Here is a 13,762-nt window from a genome sequence, read left to right as displayed (position 1 = left end):
ATAATAAAATTATGGGGTGTTCGTTCGCGCCTGGCCTCCATAGAATGGAAATATGTCACAAAGTTTAACAAGGGTTTTTTAATATAGATCCACAGAATATTGTGATAAGTGTTTCAGTGTGAACAGGTATGGTATAATAAATTATGGGGTTTATCTATTTTATTTTTACTTTCATCATATTTTGCTTTGGTTTTGATACCCCCAAATTCGAAGCTATCTCTTTACAACCGTTCCTTTTCATAACCTATCATACTTTCATAAATCAGATTCCATTTTTTGTAGGCTGTTTTTGAACCCAATCAAGGACGGGTACTTTTGCTAGTATATATATATATATAAGGGAAAAGTAGTTTCCTTTAAGCATTGCTGGTAAATAAGTATGGATGGTTTTAAGGATTTTAAGGGGGATATAGCAATGCGGAGAAACGAGTGTTGAAATGACTTATGAACATAAATGAACAAACAAACGAAGGTTATTTTTTGTTGTTTTTTTATCTTTGTATATACATTTATTTTCCAAAAACCATCACAATGTAAATCAGTAAATATGGACTTACTGTTTGAGGTAACCGAGATGGTGGAATTTTTTTAATATTTCGGGAATAACATCTCTTTTTCAAAAGGTAAGGGACCAAAGAATGCATTTAAAATATTTTTTTAAACGGTTTTTGATTTTTGGGTATTTTGAAAGTCAAATTCAATTATGACGCTCATTAAATCATCAAGTGAAGCAAATTATTACAAAAGTATTGTTAAGGTAATGATTTAATCTCTATCTAATAATTAGATGCAAATTATTACCTTTTCCTTTCTGATTGAAACTTGTGAGTCATTCTGGATAGTGCCTCCTCGTTTTCTTTTCCTATCAATGCTGGTGTTCCGCGAGACTTTATTCTATCATTGTTTGTTCTTTATATAAATAATTTTCTGGAGAATATTATTCAGGAAATGAATATCTATGCTAATGATACCACTCTGTATTGCTTCTCGATCATCTCCGTCGGATCAGTTGACGTATGCAGCTGGTCTAGAAGTTGACTCGAGTTCAGTTATGGATTGGGATACGACATGGCTTTGTTTTGTTTAATCTTCCTAAGACTCTGCTATTGTCTTTCAATTGTAGACGTGCCCCTTTTTGCGTCTCGTAAAATCTGTCCTCACTGTTACTTTAAACCCTTTCGCACGCCTGAAATTATTCTCTATCTCTACAAATGTTCTATCCGATCAGATATGGAGTATTGTTGTCATTTTTGAGCGAGTGAATCTCGGTCAGATCCGAGGGGTTTTGATAAAGTGCAGAAACTTATCTCTACTTCGATTGGCTTCTCGCTTACTTTTTCCCTGCAACCTCTCTCTCACAAATGCAATATTGCTAGCCTCAGTCTTTTTTTTTTTTTTTTTACAGTGATCACCACTTATCAAGGCCCGGAAGCCACTCAGGGATAAGGGTTATTGCAAGTACATTACGTTAGTGTGGAAATTTGATGAAGTGTTTACTTAAGGGGACGGTTCATTAGGAATTTGTTAACGTTGGACTTGAAGACATCCAAGTTGTAGTCCGGTGGGAAGCAGGCAGACGGAACAGAGTGCATGTTCTTCAGAATTGCCCGGTCTATTCCCTACTTCCTTCATTTATTATTTTATTTTTTCTTTGTTTATTTTTGTGTGTGGGGGGGAATCCTTCAAGGCCTCATAATTTGTATAATCATATTTTCTGGGCTGTTATCCTCATCTTCATAGTTGTTGTTGTTGTTATTTCACCACATTTCCGCCAACTCATCCTCTGGCCTTCTTCATGTTATTAACCGTGGCGAAATAGGAATGCTGAGTCTTGTAGCTGTACCCCCAGTAATTACTGCCTTCCATAGTTGTTGTTTTCTCACCACGTTTTGGCCAACTAATCCTCTGACCTGCTTTGTGTACTATTGAAACCGCTATTATCAGACAATGCTCGCCTGGAACCATAAAGACTCAACGCGCTAGTTTGTTAGACTTGTTGATCTAGTGGTCTCCATCAATTCACTGTTTTGATTCCTCATTGTAATAATGCCTCTTATTCCAGTATCTTCTTTCCAAGCACTGCATACTTGCAGAACTCTCTTTCTTCCGACCGGTTTCCTTTGACTTACAGACTTTGTCTTTTCAAAGGTCAAGTCTCTTGTCTTTGCGATAATCATCTTTAGCTTCTGTTAGCTCCTTACAGTAAAGAGCTTCACGCCTTGTCTAGGACAATTTCCATTAAAAATAGCTCCAAATACTTACCAATTTTAACCCTAATGAAGATTAAAATGGCTGACTTGTATCCGAAGAAACCGAAATGCGTTCTTGTGAATTTAATTTCGTAATACAATTATTTTTTTTAAGTTTTAAAGTTTCGTTTCATTTTACACTATTGCATTTTTTTTTTCATTTCAATAATTTTTTTCGGGTAATTTGATTGTTGTGGGCGACATAAGTTCCAGTTTCATAATGTTCCTCGTAGCCAGTGTTGTGGGCGGGTAAGAGTCCGAAAGAAAACTACAAGTTGGTATTTAGTGTGAATAAAATATATTAAAATAAAAACAAATACAACAAATAAAGAGAGTGGTTACAGATCAGGCTGACTGCCAAGTTTGCATAACTTGAACATAACACCGAAAGGCATATTCTCACATTATTTACAGTAAGCGGAAGAGTTCATTGTTATCTGTATGGTGGGCACCACAAACAACACTAATGTATAAAGTTGCACAAGTCCCTTTGTACAAGGTAACCAAAAAAGTTCTGCCCGTTTTTAAAGGAAAAGAAAACACTCCGCAGTATGTGTAACTTACATTTAGTCTTTGAAGTAATTGCCATCGACATCAAGCACCTTCTGCCAACATGTTTCCAGCTGTTCAATCCCATCGCGTTAGAACTTGGAGGTTTTGGACACAAAAAAAAAAGGCTCGTGGGGGGCTTGGCGCAAGTCTGCTACATTGCGTTTTTGTTTTCTTCTTTATTGCGATTTTTCCATTTTCTTTTTTTTTTTTTCTTCCGATTATTTCTTCCTTTTTTTTTTATTTCTTTTCATCTTTCTCCTCTTCACTTTCTTCATTTTCTGCCTCTGTTTCTCTTTCTCTGTTTTATTTCTCTCTCTCTCTCTCTCTCCTCTCTCTCTCTCTCTCGCTCGTTCTCTATCTATCTCTCTTATATCTATCTATCTATCTCTCCCTCCTCTCTCTCTCTCTCTCTCTCTCTCTATCTATCTATCTCTCTTTCGTAAGTCTTCTTTATGTTATTATTCAAGAATATTCACTCTCTCTTTGTTAAGTTTTCTATTTCACTCTATTTCTAACAATCTGAAAAAAGATAGATATTTTGCTTCTTAGCTACACATGAACAAGCCTCAAGTAAACCAGGAGGTGAAATATGTATCCTTCCCACATCATATAGTTGGTCTGCGTTTATTCCATTTTTCCAATTTATTCCATATCTATATATCTGTCCATTCACATCAATTTATCTATCTTAGTCTCTTTACATCTTTGAATATTTAGCAACGAAATTATTAATACACCCGTAAATATTCAATATGTTTACAGACTTTTTGTCAAATGAAACGATTTTATGGTGCTCAGATATGTGATACATTATTAAATATAAAAAATGCAAAATAAACCTATATTTTCACAAATACAAAGTAACCAAAAACTTCTCAATGTTTTCTCTTCCAATGTTTTGATAAACTTGTGAGATTTTCATCTATATTTTCACTTGTGCCAAAACCAAACAAAATATAAGGAAACATGAAATATTTCAAAGGATGTGGTGATCCGACAAAACCAGCGCCAGAAAAAATGCCGAGCAAGTTAAATCTTTGATATTAAAGTGCGAAGTCTCTAATAGACACCATATGGCAATTAATCAAATAGGTGCTAAAAGCTTTTTAAAATCTGTGATATTGAATAGACAAGTAAACTGTAAAATATTTACTTTACTTACAATAAAACCTAATAAAAACAAATTAAATTAGGTTTGGAGAGTCTGAAGATTTCCTTGTGTCCAAAAAGGTACCATAAAACTTTAATTATTTCAGAAGAAGCCGAGGAGAACCACCCCAATGTACAGCTGGTGCCAACGAAATTTACCCCCCTCCCCCGTCCAGAGCATGTAAAACTTGTTAATAATCATATGAACTCCCTCCGATGAGGACACATAGACATTTTAGCGAATAGATGCGAAACGATTATAAAGGCAATAGTCAAGTTATAAATGACCAATAAATAAAATAAATTAAACTCTGCTAATCAATGTTAAATCTGTAAATAAGACATAACTCATTTTGTGGTCCTTCTCAGTCTTACGAGGGCGTGCAATAAGTAATGCCCCTGACCCACTTCCCATAGCAGTAGAGCAACGAAACTTGGCACAGTTGTTCGTCTTTCTCTACATAGGAACCATCCAGAGTTATTCATTTCTCCCATCATTTGATGCAGCTCTGGAGACCGTTTTTGTAGAACACCCCAGTGACGTGACTTCAGAAATCAAGGCTGCATCATCTGGGAAACGCTTTCCTTTCAAAAACAACTTCATGGCTGGGAAGAGGTGAGAGTCAGAGACTGCAAGGTCAGGAGAGTAGGGAGGATGGGGAACGATTTCATAACCACACGTCCGTGCTTCTGATCTGGCGACATGCGAGTTGTGGACTGGGGCGTTGTCCTGCAAGAGGAGGCTACCTTTGCTGATCTTGCCCCGCCTCTTGATTTTGATAGCTTCCCTTAATTTCCTAAAAAATGAAGCATAATAGGCTCCCGTAATTGTGGTACCCCTTTGCCAGGAAATCTGTCATCACTACCCTGTCCTAGTCCCGAAAGGCTGTGAGCATGACCTTGCCAGCGAAGAGCTGCACCCTTGCCTTCTTTGGAGGTGGTGAGTCCAAGTGCTTCCACTGCATTGACTGAGCTTTGATCTCTGGATCATAGTGATGGACCCAGGTTTCATTCTGTGTAATCAGTCTTTTGAAAAACTTTGACTCATCTTCTTGGCACATCTCCAAATTCATCTGCGAGCACTCGACGCGTTCTTGCTTCTGGAATGGTGTGAGCAATCTGGGAATCCATCTGGTAGACACCTTATGCATATGCAAATGGTCATGAATGATAGTTTCCACAGACCCCGTACTAATCTTGACATCTTGGGCTATTTGGCGAATAGTAATGCGCCGATCTTCCAAAATGGCAGCCTCAACTTGACAGACAGATGCCTCATCAATGGCAGAAGGTGGGGGCGACCAGGTCTGGGAGCTGTTTCCACAGACTTCCGGCCATGTTTGAATTCACGATTTACAAGGTCATATGATGGGGCATTATCTACCTAAGTTTCTTTCATTTCTCCTGTGGTGTGCGTTCTTCCAAATACAAAAACCGGATCAGTGCTCGACATTCAACAGGCTCGATTTCACACCTGACTCAATTCAAACACCTGTAAAAAGAAACCACAATTAGTTTAGAGCTATAATTTTCCACATAACCCGTAGAGATATAAATCATTGCACATGCAAAATTTCAGCTAGATCAGGCAACTGGAAGTGGGTCAGGGGCATTACTTATTGCACGCCCCTCGTATGTTATAAAGGAACAACTTCTAATAATAATAATAATAATAATAATAATAATAATAATAATAATAAAAATAATAATAATAATAATAATAATAATAATAATAATAATAATAATAATAATAATAATAATAATGATAATAATAAAAACAATTTGGGCTTGTTTCATTTTTTATTTTAAAATTTTAAAGAATCGGTTTGGAATCGGAAATTAGACTATAATACACACACACACACACACACACATATATATATATACATATATATATATATATATATATATATATATATATATATATATATATATATATATATATATATATATATATATACTTCAGAATAAAGTAATGCAATAAATCTACTGGTATGAAAATCCAGTGATTATTGGTCTTACAAAATATTATTGGCTGTAATATTTGATACAGACAATCCCAGCTAAATAAAAATTGCTCAATATACCAGATAGACCAAATAAATCATAATTTAGTAATTTAAATTTTATGATGTGTAACGGTTAAATTTCAAATCTAGAATTTTTTTATTATATGCAAGACAAAGAATAAATTTCAATAAGATTATCTCCTTAACCTATACGTTTTCGATGTTTACCCATCTCCTCAGAGGAAAAAATATCAGCAAATATTATAATGGTTTATACCCAATTTGCTAAATGTAATAAACATAGAAAATCATAATTAAAAGTTTGTAAAGTTTTTAAATCATAGAGTAAGGGAAATTATATATTGGTTCAGAATGGAAAGATATTGAACTTCATATCCAAATTGAATCGTAAATACTGAAGTGAAAGTATTTGGTAGCAGGGAGGTAAAAGGATCCAATGCATATCGTAAATCTTCCAAGGCACAAGGTAACAATCCGAAGTAGGCATGATTCCTTGGTATCTTCTTTGGTTCGATGAGATATCCAGTAAATAGATTAGTCCGCTGAAGATGTTGTTATCCTTTTAAAGACCGACCCTTCGGATGACAAATATGGAACAATTGGCTAAAAACATAAATTCCTTCACCCTCAACTGGGCACTTTTCTACAAAGGGGGGGGTCGCTTTTTTTCGCAGATATTTTCGAAAGCCACCCCCTCTTTCCGATTTAATAGCCTTAATTTCAACCCTTTTTTTGGCGATGGACGCAACAACAATGACGTCACATTTTCTTTTTTTTTTCACATTCTTTTCCTTCGCGGTAAGTGTTCGAGCCTGTCTGCCTACCACCACTTTTTTTTAACACCCCTCTTCACCCTGGCTGCTACTGTCGTTTTGATTTTCTCCCCACTCTACTATCGTTTTTTTTTTAACACCTCTCTCCACATTTAGGGGTTCGAACCTGCCTACTACCACGTTTTTTTTCTTTTTGCTCAACACACGCCTTCAAACACCCGGGCAACGCCGGGCACCCAGACTAGTTAGCTATAACCAGTAACCCATTAACTATAACTAGTGAGGGTAGACTTTTTAAAACTAAGCAAAACGCGCGTAAAGCAGCTGTTTGCAAATGATTGAGCCAGGTGCGAAATGACGTTACGGCAAGGAACAAGAAGAAAAAACATTATAAAAAGAAGAACCTGTGCGCAGACTGGGAATCACGTCAGAAAAGGGAGCAGTATTCGAAATGTATTTGAGACGTGTCCGAGACACGTCGCCTGCAAACGGAATCACGTCAGCGAATGAACTGAGATAGACGTGTTACGCACGGTGCTCGAGGGCGACAGGATAAAAAAACTGTAAATAAATATCTGCAAATAAATGTCGGTTGTTTCACTAAAGAGAAATGTTAGTTGAGTTATTCCTTTCTTATGTTTCTTGCGACGGAGTCTACAACGTGTTGGACCGTACATGTTAAACACTACGTTACATTTGCACCATACCTAAGAGGGAAAGACGAGTTGATGATGAAGCTTGCAGACAGTTTAAACTAAAGTTTATTAAAGTTAGATGTTAATCGCACAGGTTTGTCGAGGACATTTATGTTGACGGAGTGCAAGTGCCGAAAGTTCATTGGAACACATTCTGTGGAATCAATTTTTCATCGACTAGTTTGTTTTTGAACGGCTGACTCTCAGTTCAAAGGATGGCTTCATCTTTCATAGAGTCAATACAGTGCATGATTAGTTACGAGGATTTTCTATTTACTTTCTTTCTTTTCTTTTTTTATACAGAATTACTTAGCCAACCAGATTGGGTTTGGACCGGGGGGGGGATGTGATTAATCAGGGCAAGATTTCGAATCAGCGCTCAGATTAATCGATGCGAACTTGAAACACGCAAATAAACTCCATTTTCTATTTCTATTACGAGGGTCGTTCCAAAACTAATGCTTCCTATTTTTTAAACAGCAACAAAAAAAAAATGAAATAGCTGTGAAGACGGGAGTGGTACCATTAAAACGGGCGACTTTTGTGCCCCAGAATTTATTTTTCCAAATAGACACCACCATTCTCAATGCACTGAATAACAATGAACAATGGCTGTGCATGGGAATCCAGACAGCGCTTTGTTATATGAGGGTCGTTCCAAAATTACACATTCTTATGCGTATTTTATGACCGGGCAACGCCGGGCGGTCTGCTAGTATACAATAAAAGTGGACGTACGTGTGTCTGGCTTGCTTCAAAAGTTACGTACGAATAATTATTTTTATCAGCAAAGAAGGGAGACTTAATCGCAATATTAATAATAACTGATAATAATCTATTATATGAAAAGAATAGGTACGTGTGTATGCGTGTATGGATGCCCAGCTAAAAGTAAAAAACTACGAAAAAAAAGCACCCACAACGTTGTTAGATTCTTAATCGGCATTGCTATGGATGAATAACATGAATGACATCTAAAATGTAGAAGAAAGCATTAATTCTTTGAGAACAAACTGAGTTAGGTTTCGTCAAGGAATGTCGGTTTTTCAACCATTTCTAATCTTATCTGCTTTTAAAAGTAAAGTCTCCTATTTTTTTTAACTCAAAATGCTGAAGACCAACGAAGACTGGTGTGGTTCCATTACAATGAGCGACCTTTTGTGCTCCAGAATGTATTTTCTACATAGTCATCATAATTACCAATACGTTTTTGCCAGGAATTCAATGACACACATTCTTGGCAGGGGTTGCTTTCTTACTGCCCCACACAGGCAATATCTGTAACAGAGAGATGAAACTTTCACATCATGAATGTATATGTTCAGTCATCATAATAATGCTTCGTTTGGACAGAATAAAAATAGGAGGCGCTACTTTTGGAATAATCCTCGTAGCGGAGAGAAAATCCAACATGGCTTTTTCAGTGGCGATGTACAGTGCGTTTTTGTGTCTATGGATCCAGTTTGGATTTCTTAATCTGTATCGCTAGCTGACAACAAAATGGTCATGTTCAAATCCAATGTCACTCTGAAATCAATGTACCCATCTCCTAACTGGGCTGATATCAACTGCATCGGTTTCGTAAACGTTTAACAGGCGCCAGTGAATATTCATCGATTCAATCTCTTCTGTATGGAGGAATTCAATGATACACCTCTGCTTCTAACGCGCGTCCATGACAGAGGTTGCATTTTAGAATCTCTCAACGTCAATATCTGTAACAGAGAGATGAAACTTTCAGGTCATGAAATGTATAAGTTAAATTATCAATAAGTTCAATTATCAATAACACTACATTTTGCAATACCCTCCGATCCATTTGAGCAGAACAAAAAATAGAAGACATTAATTTCGCAGTTCGTAAATACTAGCAGTAAGGCCTGATGTACACGGTACCATACTGTGAGTATAACTTGAGATTTTCCAAAATTAATATGTAACCATATGGTGAACTACAGTGTGTGTGTGCGTGTGTGTGTGTGTGTGTGTGTGTGTGTGTGTGTGTGTGTGTGTGTGTGTGTGTGTGTGTGTGTGTGTGTGTGTGTGTGTGTGTTGTCAGTTTTTTATGCCTATAGATTAATAACTAATAATCTCGAGTGGTTTCTCTGGCGTGGTCAAAGATATATATATATATATATATATATATATATATATATATATATATATATACACACACACACACAGGGTGACCCAAAACAAACGGGCCCTGTTTCTTAGTGTTTTGTCCGAATGAAATGAAACTTTGGTCATAGCTAGTTTATATAGCTAGTTTATTATATTCAAAACATCACATCAAAACATTAGGGTATTTGGCCTTTTTTTCTCCGTTCTACAGCATATGTTCTAGATGGCCTCCATTTAGCTTTTGGGGGGGGGGGCACCCTATATATATATATATATATATATATATATATATATATATATATATACTTCCAGGTAAATATTTTCGAGAAGCAAAGTAACCAATGAAGTTTTAACGAGCTTAATACAATAGTGCTAAATGCCGAAATAGGGCAAGATCTTTTCATTATCTAATTTTTATATTATTTTCTTAATCTCCTTGTTTTTTCCTCCGTTCCTTTCTTTATGCTTTTTCATCCATTTCGTTATTTCCTCTATTTCTATACAAACCGTAACCCACACCACTTTTTCTGTCTTCTTCCCATATATTAAAAGCCATCTTCTTTTTATTATTTTATTTTTATTTTTTTTATTTTTTACTTTTATTTTTAATAAAATGTAATATGACCTCCTGGTAATAATGTCTTGTGATATTGGATACCTGAACGATTTTTAATACAGACTCAGCTTTTGTACAAGCTATATCACCTGGAGAGGTGTCTCTCTATATATATTGTTCTTCCTTAATACGTTTTCTTTGTAGTTTTTCAATTTTTCTAATTGTCTTTCTTGTTTCTCGGTAGAATCTGTGTAAGAAAGTTCCATAGTCGTCCTTGTCCATCTGATTTGTTTATATTTTTGTTATTTTATTTTTTTTTTGTAAGTACTTTCGGCTGAGTTTTCAACAGTCGTCTTCAGGCAGTTTTGATCGATCAAAACTGCCTGAAGACGATTGTTGAAAACTCAGTCGAAAGTACTTACAAAAAAAAAATAAAATAAAATAAGAGACCAGAGCGACTATGGAACTTTCTTACACAGATTCAACCGAGAAACAAAAAAGACAATTAGAAAAATTGAAAACCTATTAAAAAAAAAAAAAAGAAGCTTATTAATCAAGAACAATCCGTGCTATTTTAAAATACTTGTCTGAATGAAAACATGCTTCCTAAATACACATCATATATATATATATATATATATATATATATATATATATATATATATATATATATATATATATATGGATGAGTGGAAGTGGGGTTTAGAGTGGGGTTGATGCGTAGTGAATTTCATAGCATATCAACCTCTTTCGCGTTATTTAATATCAAATCTAGTCGCTTTTGTAAAAAAAAAAAAGTTTTAATGCTTCAAGTTCTTTATATATTCAAATATTTATTCGTGGTGTTTGGTTTGGTTGTTTTGTAGGGAAAAATTGTTGTTGCTTTTTTTTTGCCTTTGCAGAACATGATTGAGTTTTGCAAATGAAAAGGAAAAACAAAGCAATAACATCAATGTTTAAAGCATTTTGGGTCAGGAAACCAGTATCTTCAGACAGCCTTACCTGATGGCACCTGTGGTTCGGTAGAAGAAATCGAGTATCATGTCAAACATTTTTCAAAAATAAAACATCGTTATATTCAGACTAAACCAACAAGTGGACGATTATTGAACAAACACAGACGCATGTGCTCATAATGGGAGTGAATCAGTGACGTGCAGAAAACTTTTTTAGGGCGGGTGCTCAAGTGAAAAAAAAAACGGTATCTCAGTGGGGCTCAGTCCTATAACACTTTCCTCTGAAAAAGGCACTTTTAAAACAGGATTAAAAGGGGCAGGTGCTTGGGCACCTCCTAGTATTCCTTCTCTGCACCTCCCTGGAGAGAATGTAAAAAGTGAGTCCAGGCGCGAGAATGCGAGTGAGTAGAGATGCGAGTGAGTGGGGTGCGAGTGAGTGTGTTTTGGGTAGTTAGCGAGTAAGGCGGAGTTGTACGCAAGTGCAATAGATACCGAACGAAAATGTGAGTGTGAGTTAACGATTGAAAGAGTGATGGTTGGATGAATGGAAGTGGGAGTTTGGAGTGGGAGTGGATGCGTAAGGAATTTAGCGAACGAGTGGGTGGTTCATTGATCGCCCAAGTGAATGATTAAATGAAATACGCGTGGAAGTTAGGGAGCGATTGGAATTGTGTCATCGGCAAATCGAGGAACGGAAAAAGTGAATGGGCGAGAGACGGGACCAGAAAGATCAGAATTTCCAAAAGAAAAACGAAATATTGACAACTTGGAAATGTTCCTATTTACAATGCCTCCTCACGGGACAGAGTTACACACCAGGGTCGTTTTTTTAATGTGGAGAAAAGGAACAAAAAATAAAAATTGTCTCAGTCGTGAAGGATTTCTCCCCCACTAACAGAAAACAAGAAATTGAAGTGTAGCATCTGAAGAACAGATACTATACTTTGATCTTGACCAAAAGGCCACAAATTACCTTTTGTTGACAACTTGGAAATATTGAGAACTTGCAAATATTGACAACTTGGAAATATTGACAACTTGGAAATATTGACAACTTGCAAATATTGACAACTTGGAAATATTGAGAACTTGGAAATATTGACAACTTGGAAATATTGACAACTTGCAAATATTGACAACTTGGAAATATTGACAACTTGGAAACGAAAAAAAAAATTAAAAAACAAAAAGCAAAGAAGGAAAGGAAAAGGTGGGCGCTTCTACAGAATTGGGACGCGATTTTGTAGTCGATAATTAGAGTTTTCAGATTTAAAAAAACAATCGTTTCAACTGATTTTTTTTTTTTTTTTTTTGTCAATTGTAATAAGTTACTCTGGTTGGTTGGTTGTTTTTGTTTTACGGCATATCAACCCTTTTCGGGTTATTTAATGCCGAATCCAAAGATTTTGAAGAATTTTTTTTTAATAGAGTATATTTGTTGTCTTCACGTCGGTTTCTATTTAACCCATAATTGGGACCCTAACAGGTACTACCACTCCGGGTCAGAGTGGACCTGGGAGCAATGGTAATTAAAGGGTGGCTCCACACTCCCCAAAACCCACAAGCTGGGGCCTCACCACTGGATATAGTTTAAGGTCATATCCAGGACCCCCATTGAGGGACTTTTACCCTCTGCAGGGGGGGGGCAGTCGGCGTATTCTAATGCCCCGCCGACAGGGCCAAGTTACAATGGTATCTTCCAAATTATGCATTAATATTACTGAATTATTGAACAAAACAATTTTAATCGGGTTAGCAGAGGTAAAATGGCCGCCATCCTGTTTAAATCAAAACGGAAAATTACCTCCCTTTTGAACTCTTTTGTGTCTTACGATCGTTTTCATCAAATTCTATTTTCTTTTATTTACTTTAATAAATAACTTTCTACCTTATCAATTTTCGTAATTTTTGATATAATCATCTTAAAATTACGAGGAATACGTAGATACCATTGTTTTCATGTGAAATTCAGTATTAAGATTTCCGAAATTTCGTCCCAATAGTGTACAAGTGCCAAAAAGTGAGATCGAAAAGGATGAAGAAAAGCACCAAGAAGCGGTTTTTACTATCTATGTACGGTCGATTTAGGCACGACAAATGTATGACCAGACACGACAAGTGCTTTTCTCTTCGTCCGACTTAGGCACGTCTGTCGAACAACCTATGATGACGGCCAACCATTGATTCTAAAAACCTGATAAGACATTTACACGATTTCCTCCAGTAAAAATCTGCGTCTAAATCTAAACGCAGATTCCATGAACAAAGTTTCTTTTTCCAGAACTGCGCGTTTGTTGAACACTGTTCCGCTAGACTGCTTCCCAGTTGAATACAACATGGTTGTCTTCAATGTAAACAACAGCCGTCCCCATAAATAATCAAATTCTCCCCAATTTATACCATTAACGATTACTAAACTACCAGCTTACATTCATTAACCCTTATCCTCGAGTGGCCTTCGGGCCTTGATAAGTAGTGGCCACCAAGTAAAAAAATAAAAATAAATATAAAAAATGAACTCTCGAATTTTGTAAGCCTGAAAAAAAAAGAAGAAACAATCGATTTTTTTTATTTAGGCGGAGTGGCAAGGTGTTTTATTTTGTTTGTATTTTTTTTTTTTTTCGTTAAAAATATTTGTAAAAAAAAAAAATAAACAAGTTTTTTCTTTTTCTTTTTTT

Source organism: Euprymna scolopes, chromosome 25 (assembly GCF_053919585.1).
Source record: "Euprymna scolopes isolate OS-2025 chromosome 25, ASM5391958v1, whole genome shotgun sequence".
NCBI classification, from domain to species: domain Eukaryota; kingdom Metazoa; phylum Mollusca; class Cephalopoda; order Sepiida; family Sepiolidae; genus Euprymna; species Euprymna scolopes.
The sequence above is the reverse complement of the archived record's forward strand: the minus strand, read 5'-3'. Positions refer to the sequence as shown.